Below are 9,814 nucleotides of genomic sequence, written 5' to 3' on the forward strand. Positions count from 1 at the left end.
GTATCAGCAGGAAGCCGGGCCAGAAGCAGAGCCAGCACTCAAACCAGCCCTCCACTGTGGAATCTGGGCATACTAAGTGGCAGCGCAACTGGCTGCACCACAGTGCTTGCCTCTGACTGTCGCATTTGTAATGGAGTCATTGACAGGCTCAGCTTGGATCAGGAATCCAAACAGTGCCCACTCACCTTCCACTGGAAGGGTGGGATCACTCGGTACAAGTGTAGCAGCCTAACGATCTTACGTAGGGGAAGGGTTACTGAGGGCTAAGGCTGTGGATGGGACAGATCATTCCAGAAGACTGCATAGGAAAGAAAAGGCTGGCATCTGATAAACGTAGAACCATCCAGACTTCCTCACTGCTAACAGCTGAGTGTTTCCTTAGTTGACACACCATTTACAGCAGTAAAGGGTATGCATATTATACAGTTGATGTGCAGGTAGCTTGGAGCCCAGAGCTTTTGGCTTAGGAATATATCCTCAGTGTTCCTCTTAGTATTGCATTCCTCCAGAAGTGCTTGGACAGTACCCTATTAGGGATATCCTAATTGGGTGTACCCCGGACACACAGTAATGATTTGTCATGCTGAACAGCTTACATTTCAGAGTGAAAAGTCTTTCTTTACCATTTAGCCCAAATGTGACGCTGGAAGGACATTTTCAGCTAAGTTGCCCCAGATGTTTCGTGGTTACTCAGGAAAGCAAAACAAAACATGTTTTCCCTGCTGAGTGAAAACCCAATGTAAGCTGGCTTCAGCAGCTGGACTGGGGATTGCGAAACGGGATTGTTCTGGCCGCCCTCCATCTGTTAGTACCCCCACCCCACCCCACCCCACCCCACCCCACGGGAGGAGGACAATCAAGCCAAAGAGAAGGGAAAACACAGCGCTCTCAAGTTCAAGTTCCGAGATAGGGTGCATCAGGAGGGTGGTGCGAGTCCTCAGGCACGTTCATAGGGTGGGGCTCAAGGGACATGGCCCCAGGGCCCCTCTCCAAGCAGCTCGTCCAGGCCAGGGTCTCGGCACTGTGGCAGGTGTCCTGGAGAAACCAAGCAGCAAAACGCCTGCCCATATGGGGCTGATGCTGTGGCAAAGTGAGTAAATCCGCCACCTGCAGTGCCAGCATCCCATATGGGCGCCGGTTCGAGTCCCGGCTGCTACAATTCCCATCCAGCTCTCTGCTGTGGCCTGGGAAGGCAGTAGAAGATGGCCCAAATCCTTGGGCCCCTGCACACACGTAGGAGACCTGGAAGAAGCTCCTGGCTCTTGGCTTCGGATCGGCACAGCTCCAGTCTTTGCGGTAATCTGGGGAGTGAACCATAGGATGTAAGACCTCCCTCTCTCTCTGCCTCTGCCTCTCTGTAACTTTGCCTTTCAAATAAATTAATTTTTTTAAAAAGAGGCCTTTCTGCGAACACGTTGCCTTCCTCACTGGGACAGCACTGGGCCTGGTCTCCCGGCGCGTGGGGAGAATGCGTCCTGGGTTTGGTGTTGGACCGCGGCCGTGTAAGTGTGTATGTGGGCCCCAGCCCAGCGACCTCCAGCGAGTCGCTCCATGCGTGGCCACGGACCCCTGCGGCTGCTGCAAGCGTCAGACCAGGGCCATCCCAGCACCGGAGCTGCTCCCCGTTCCCCTCTGCGGCGCGTGCTGTGCCGTCCCCAGTCCCACCGTCCAGGGTGGGACACAGAAGCGCGCTGCGAGGGGAGGGGCAGTGGAGGATGGCCCAAGTGTTTGGGCCCTGCACCCGCATGGGAGACCAGGAGGAAGCATTTGGCTCCTGGCTTCGGATCAGTGCAGCGCCGGCCGTGGCTGCCAGTTAGGGGGTGAACCAACGGAAGGAAGACCTTTCTCTCTCTCACTATCTAACTCTGCCTGTCAAAAAAAAAAAAAAAAAGAGTGCTTCCCACCCTGGCCAGGCCTTCCTTGGAGAGGAGACAGAAAGCAGCGAGCACGCACTGGGATGTGGTGTCTTCCACTGGGTCTACCCCGTCCTCAGCACCGGGACTTCAAGTTTCTAGCCCTTCAAGGTTCCGGCCCAGAGCAGCCTGCAGCTGAACCCTGAGAGCCAGGCACTTCACACTCCTTCAGTTCCACGCCCAAGATTCGCAACTGGCCCAGAAGATTCGCAACTGTATGCTGTCCATATACATATATATAAATTGTTATTTATTTGAAAAGCAGAGTTACAGAGAGGGGGAGACAGAGAGTGAGATCTCCATCAGCTGGTTCACTCCCCAAATGGCTGCAATGGTCAGGGCTGGGCCAGCCGAAAGCCAGAAGCCAGGAGCTTCTTCCAGGTCTCCCACCATGGGTGCAGGGGCCCAAGCACTTGAGCCATCTTCTGCTGCTTTCCCAGGAGCATTATCGGGGAGCTGAATCGGAAGTGGAGCAGCTGGGACTCAAACTGGCACCCATACAGGAAGTCATAGGTGGTAACTTACCGGCTGTGCCACAATGCCAGCCCTGAGGACACTCGTTCAATGGCTCTCAGGATCTCAGTTCTGTACAAGGGGCAGAGAACTGAATGGAAACAATAGTTTGGTTCCCACCTGATCTAAGTGAACTTTCCTAGAGTGTGCCTGCTGTCCCTAGAGCCCCGGGCAGGCTGAGGGTCCCCTGTCCCTGATCCCTACCCTTCCTGTGCAGAGATGGAGCACTTGGTAGGTCAGGTCTGCACTGGTCTGGAGGTCAGTAAAGGCTGCAGCCCTTGCACAGGACACTTGTCACAGTTTCCACGTGGGAGCCCAATCCAGGAAAACTGCAGAAGTTGAGTGTGTGGTTATTACGAGAGGCTGCGGGCTCACTATTTAAAATTTATTACCTGTGCATTCAGAAAACAGATGCTAAATCCCACGTAATTCATTCAGTTCTGAAATATGTTGACACCACTCAGTTGAGTAAATATTTCCTAACACTTGACATGCAGCAGGACCACGGGGAAGCAGTGAGATGAGAGTGATGAGGAAGATACACATTTCCGTCTCTTCACGGGGTTTGCTACCTATTGGCAAATTTAGACCACAAACACATGATGAGGCAGGTCTAGCCTTGTGGCACGGTGGGTTAAGGTGCAACTTGTGACCGATACCAGCATCCCACATGAGCATGAGTTCGAGTCCCTGCTGGTCTGTCTCCAATCTAGCTCCCTGCTAATGCTGGGAAGGCAGCAGATGGTGGCTTAAGTTCTTTGGCCTCTGCCACCCATGTGGGAGACCCTGATGGAATTCCAAGCTCCAGGGTTTGGTCTGGTCCAGTCCTGGCTGTTGTGGCTATTTGTGTAGTAAAACAGAGATGGAAGATCTCTCTCTCTCTCTCTCTCTCTCTCTCTCTCTCTCTCTTTTGTTCTGCCTTTCAAAAGAAAAAAAAGTCCTACAAAATGGTAACCACAGGATGCCAGGAACTGAGTAGTGACTGCATAATATCAGATATTCTCCCCCCACCTTTTTTTTTAGTGCTTTACCCTGTGCCTCAAAGCATTTAAGTGAATGTCCAGGTCAGAGCTGCCTGCCTCTGGGGGCCCCGGCTTACCCTCTGGCCTGGGACATTCATGGTGTGGGCTCTGAAACTCATTTATGTAAGGGAAACCATACCCTCCTCAAACCAAGACAGGTTGGTTGCCCTTCATGCCTCAGGGCAAGTCTGGGGCAGAGTCCTCTGGGTTTTGTCTCCCCAAGCCTTGGTTCTCGAAGATAACTAACAAGAATGCTTCAAAGAGTCGATGCGGTAAAGCGACAAGAACAGCAGCACAAAGACACGGGGACAGCTCTCGATGAAAGTAAACCAGGACATAAGCAACAGCTTGATCTGTGGCTCTCCACTGGATCCTGGTTTTCTTTTTAAGCATAAAAAGCATTCGTGGGCTGGACCATTCAGGAGAGACTTGAACATGTTCTGGGTATTAGATGACTTTATGGGGCTACTGATATTTTTGGTTAAGCTGGCAAATGTCCTTATTTTTAGAAGATATCATTGGTTGTATTTAGAGGTGACAAACTTTTACCCATTTTTTAATCCAGAGGAATGTATAAGGGTGTTCATTTGATTATCATCCAAACTTTCTGTATTTAGGAATATATTTAAGAGTTTGAGGAAGGAAGTGGCTAAAACCACAGAGCAGAGTTTGAGTTCTAGAAACTTCTCTTGGGCAGGTAAAGGATTTTCCCCCAGAGGAGCAGGAGAAAAATAGGAACCAGGTATCTGCATGTGCCCATGCCAGGCGCCTGGGGTCAGGGATGACAGAAAACACCCCTTGGACACCTCTGATGGTGATGTGGGCACCTCAGGAGACAGATTCCTGGGCTCTGGGTTTATCCAAGCCCCAGTGAGAGCAGGATTCCAGGCTCAAAGCAAGACTCGATCTCCATCACCCCAGAGAGTGGCACTTTCTCCACCTCTGAGTCGATGGCTTGCATTGAATGCCCTGAACTAAATCCACTGCATCCAGAAAGGCCCACCCAAGCGACCACGTAGCTGGGACTCAGAGACTACTGGTAGGAGCAGCTGGGTAGGGAGGAGGGCACAAATTCCTGGCACTGCTAGAGGGCAGGAGCCTGGTATCTCGGAGTCCAGAGATGCTCCGTACAGCTCGAGGGAGGACAGGAGTGACCTGAGTGGAGGAGCAGAAGGCGCCAGACCACCCAGACAAGCCCAGAAGACCCTGTCTGCAGGCTCTTGCTCCCTCCCTGCCAACACCATGACCCTGCCCTGCTCCATGCTCAGGCCCTACCATCTTCAGATGCTCAGCTGGGACTGCAGACAAAGTCACTCAGATTCCACACCAGGCTCTTGCAGAACAGGTACCAGAGGGGAAGCAGCAACATTTTCTGATCCTGTCACCCACAGGCTGGGGGCTCTCTCTGTGCCCTCAGCCCTGCAAGGCACCAACAACCGGTCAGTCCCTAGCACTGTTAAGCATGGAGGGGATTTCCTGGGGGTCTCCACAGTGTTCCTAGCCAAGCCTAACCTGTCACCCCTGGTGCCTGCAAAGAATTCTTCCTCTGCAAGGCAGTGCCAGTCGCCTGGGCACTGGTGACACCTCCTGGGCAGAGCCATGGCCCCCCGACAGCACGGGGGTCCCAGATTTGTGTGATATTGCTTGTTGATGCCCAGAGAGCATCTCCCGCCTTTTGTGCCGTCTCAGTCTGTAGGGTCCCAATGTCATATTCCCTCCGATCACATTGTCTGTAGGGGCACAAGGAAAGGTACAGTTCCATTTCAGTGCATGGTCCCCTGCTGCCTGGGGGATTCACACACATAACCACAGGTGCCAAGGGTTGGGCACGGCCTTGGTCCACAGGCAAACAAATACGCCCTACATGGGTCTGCCTCTTCCATCACTGGACTGTGGGACAGTGGCGTCTTTGTCAGTGGGTCAGGCTCATGCGGTGCCTGGCTCCCACTTGCCTGGAGTGACACTTCAGCTGGGAGGAGCTGTGGCCACTCATGATGAGATTTCTGGGTCAGTTCCTGGTTCTCTGAATGTGCCAACCCCGTCTGACCCCTGCAGAGCTCATTAGTGGGGCTCATATTGAAATGCACCCCCTTATCTTCCACTGGGAAGGGCTCTCGCATCCCAGGTGGCCTGGGTCTGGCTTGCAGAAGGCGCTGCATGGATGATTTTGTTACAGGCCTTCAGCCAATGGTCACTAAACTCCAGCTCGAGGGACAGAACCCCCTGGGGACACTGTTGAAAATGCAGATTCTCGGGCCCCACCCTCGGAGTCCCGGTTCCTCAGATCTGGGGTGAAGGCCCAGGAACAAGCATTTTTGCAACCTCCCAGGTAATCAGTTGGTCCCCAGTCTCACTCTGCTTCCACTTCCACCTCGGGAGCTTTGATCCAGGGCTTCTGCTAGTCTTCCTCGGTGAGCTAGAAATGGGCGTTCCTGCCTTGAGCTGCACTCAGCCCAAGGCCAGGGCGGCAGCTTTGGGGAGCGGAGCTCAGGCAGTAGTTCCACACCTCCGCAGAGCATCCTGGCGCTGTGCACGGCTTGCACACCTGGCTCTGAAGCCTGCTCCTGCGGCTGAGCCCTTGCAGATTCCCAGGACGGCAGCCTGCGGCAGCAGAGTCCTGCAGAAGGCTGTCCCTTCCAGTGCCCCCATCTCCAGGGTCCGTGGGTCACGTCTGAGTCATTTTACAAAACTGAGTACAGCACAGGGCCTGATATTCTGTGCATACTTAGACAAACAGCCACCGGAGTACATCAGAACTCCTCTCGACCTCTGGGGCAGGCGTCATGGTGCAGCAAGTTAAGCTACTGCCTGGGACACCGGCACTCTGTTAGACACCTGTGTGAGTCCCAGGACTCAGCTGCTGATCCAGCTTCCTGCTAACGCACCAGGGAAGGCAGCGTCCCTGCCACCCATGTGGGAGACCGGGATGGGGCCCCAGCCTCCTGGTTTGGGCCTGGCCCAGGCTGCTGTGGGCACTGGGGGAGTGAACGAGCAGAGGGATATCTCCGAGTCTGTCTGTCACTCTGCCTTCCAAGTTGCCGACAGCATGGAAATCGGATCTCTTGCTGGGCACAGAGGGTCCCCACCCTTCCCTTTAATGGTCGACCTGGCCCCAGTTTCAACACATTAATAGTCCGTTCCAAGTTCTTGGTTTCCAACCCTAGTGCCAGGCACACTCAAAAATACTGATTCCAAATGATTCAAAAAATGACAGTTACAGGAAACGCCCTCCAGGGTTGAATTTCTGCTTCCCACTGATCTCAGACCATCCCGATGCTCTGTTCATGTATTTCCTTTTGTTTCTTTCCTTGGGAGCTATGACAAATGAATGAATGAATGAATGAATGAGCCATCTCCCATTTCAAGTTCATGCATCATGCAAAAGAGAGCCCTCCAGATTTCAGGGAAATAAGAGGTGCCAACTGCAGGCTGACGTCACAGTTCTGTTTGGAGACTTGGCTGATCATCTCAGCGGTGAGCAAACCCCCACAACACTCCACACCGGACGTGGCGGGCTGGCCTGCCCCTGCACCAGGTCTGGGGAGGAAGGAGCTGGAAGCTTCACCATGACACATCGGAAGGGCTGTGCGGGAAAGACTGAGCAAACCAGAATCATGTGTGTGCTCAGCGGAAGGCACTCTGCCGGGCAGAGTGCGCTGCCACAGAGTGGAAGGAGAGGCCCTTCCCGTAAGCCTGCTGGGACTCGTGATGGGCCCGCCTCTTCCCACAGAGTACTCCGATGCAGATGATGGTTTCGGTACGTCCCTCCCCCAGCCGTCAACTGCTACACATGAGATCACGTGGTCTGTCTTACACATGCTGGGCCAGGGCTGGTGCTGTGGGTGGAAGGTTGAGCTTCTGCCTGTGGCGCCGGCATCCCATATGGGCACTGGCTGCTCCACTTCCAATCCAGCTCCCTGCTTGTGTGCCCGGGAAAGCAGTGGAGGATGGTCCAAGTGCTCGGGCCCCTGCACCCACGTGGGAGACGTGGATGAAGCTCCTGGCTTCAGCCTGACCCAGCCCCAGCGGCTGTGGCCATTTGGGCAGAGAAAACAGCAGATGGAAGATTTCTCTCTCTCTCTCTCTCCTTGTTTCTCTGTAACTCTGACTTTCAATTAATAAATACACCTTAAAAAAAACCAACATAGGCCAGTATATTTGTAGTCTAAGGGCATATAAATTCAGTTTTTCAAAACTTGAATCAAATGAGACATCCAGCAACATCAGTTCTCAGCAAACACACCCAGAATCTGTATTTTCAAGAGTCTCATGCCACCATGTTGTCCTAGCAGGTTAAGCTGCTGCCTGTGGGCGGAGTCCCAGATGCCCTACTTCCAATCCAGCTCTCTGCTAATGTGCCTGGGAGGGCAGTAGAAGATAGTCCAAGCGCTTGGGCCCCTGTGCCCATGTGGGAGACCCGGAAGAACCTCCTGGCTCCCACCTGGCCCAGCTCCAGCCACTGTGGCTATTTGGGGAATGAATCGGCAGATAGAAGATCTCTGTCTCTCTCTGCTTCTTCATCTCTGCCTTTCAAATAAATAAATACATAAAGATTTAAAAAAGAAAAGAAAGCTCCCTGGGGGACGCTGATGATCAGACATTTGGAAATATTGAGATAAGGTGGGTATGAATTCCTGATACACTGTTAAACTGGCACACCTGGGAGCAATAATCTCTGCTGTGTGTGTGTTTTTTTTTTAAGATTTTATTTATTTATTTGAGAGGTAGAGTTACAGACAGTGAGAGGGAGAGACAGAGAGAAAGGGCTTCCTTCTGTTGGTTCACTCCTCAGAGTGCCGCAACATCCAGACCTGTGCCGATCCAAAGCCAGGAGCCAGGAGCTTCTTCTGGGTCTCCCACGTGGGTGCAGGGGCTCAAACACTTGGGCCATCTTCTACTGCTTTCCCAGGCCATAGCAGAGAGCCGGATTGGAAGAGGAGCAGCCGGGACTCGAACCGGCGCCCATGTGGGATGCCTGCACCGCAGGAGGAGGATTAATTTACTGAGGCACTTTGCCGGCCCCAACCCTGCTGTTTTGAGACGCAATGGGTCTGGCCTAGTGAAATTCAGGGACTGTGCTTACCAGCCCAGAGGCGTGGCCTGAGCGTCTTCGCAGGTGCATGGGGCTCCCTGGGTCCTGGCCACCGTGGTTGTGCGAAGCTGGCTGGGGAGGTGGTGTCCCTGACCTGACGCTGCAGCTTCCAGGTGGAGAGACCCACGGCTGCCAGCCGCTCTGGGGAACAGGAGAGCCGGAGCTCGCTCTCCTTCCCCTTTCCACTGTCGGATGGCTTCTGTCAGAAGAGAAATGTGACAGAAAAGACCCAGGTTCCCGCCAGCACCCACGATGAGGGGCTGTCCGTGCAGGCCCATGTGACTCTTCCTGTTTCTGGAGCTTCTCCTGGCTTCCTGATCTCAAAACCTCCTGCTGGCCGGGGCCCTACTCCTGCAGAGTGCTGGTGTGAATACTGGCTGGTGTGAATACTGGCTCAGAGCGCAGAACTGACAGCTTCATGAGCAGGCTCGGGATTTCTCACTTTTCTCCAGTCTCTGGGCCACCGGCAGGAGGTAGAGTGGCGCTCAACTGAAAGCTGAGAGTGAAAAGGCGGCGGTGAGGTTAGAACCCCTGGTGATCCAGGCACCGCCTGTATGTGTCCCCGTGGATCTGAGGGCACACTGTGTGCAGAGCTCTCTGTGTGTGTCCCCGTGGATCTGAGGGCACACTGTGTGCAGGGCTCTCTGTGCGTGTCCCCGTGGATCTGAGGGCACACTGTGTGCAGGGCTCTCTGTGCGTGTCCCCGTGGATCTGAGGGCACACTGTGTGCAGGGCTCTCTGTGCGTGTCCCCGTGGATCTGAGGGCACACTGTGTGCAGAGCTCTCTGTGTGTCCCCGTGGGTCTGAGGGCACACTGTGTACAGGGCTATGTGTCCCTCATGTATCTGAGGACACACTGTGTGCAGGGCTCTATGTATGCATCTCCGTGGATCTGAGGGCACACTGTGTGCAGGGCTATGTGTCCCCCATGTATCTGAGGGCACACTGTGTGCAGGGCTCTCTGTGTGTGTCCCCGTGGATCTGAGGGCACACTGTGTGCAGGGCTCTCTATGTGTCCCCGTGGATCTGAGGGCACACTGTGTGCAGGGCTCTCTGTGCGTGTCCCCGTGGATCTGAGGGCACACTGTGTGCAGGGCTCTCTATGTGTCCCCGTGGATCTGAGGGCACACTGTGTGCAGGGCTCTCTGTGCGTGTCCCCGTGGATCTGAGGGCACACTGTGTGCAGGGCTATGTGTCCCCCATGTATCTGAGGGCACACTGTGTGCAGGGCTCTCTGTGTGTGTCCCCGTGGATCTGAGGGCACACTGTGTGCA

The sequence above is a fragment of the Oryctolagus cuniculus genome, chromosome 12 (assembly GCF_051225735.1).
Source record: "Oryctolagus cuniculus isolate XC-2025 breed Fujian yellow rabbit chromosome 12, ASM5122573v1, whole genome shotgun sequence".
Lineage (NCBI taxonomy): Eukaryota > Metazoa > Chordata > Mammalia > Lagomorpha > Leporidae > Oryctolagus > Oryctolagus cuniculus.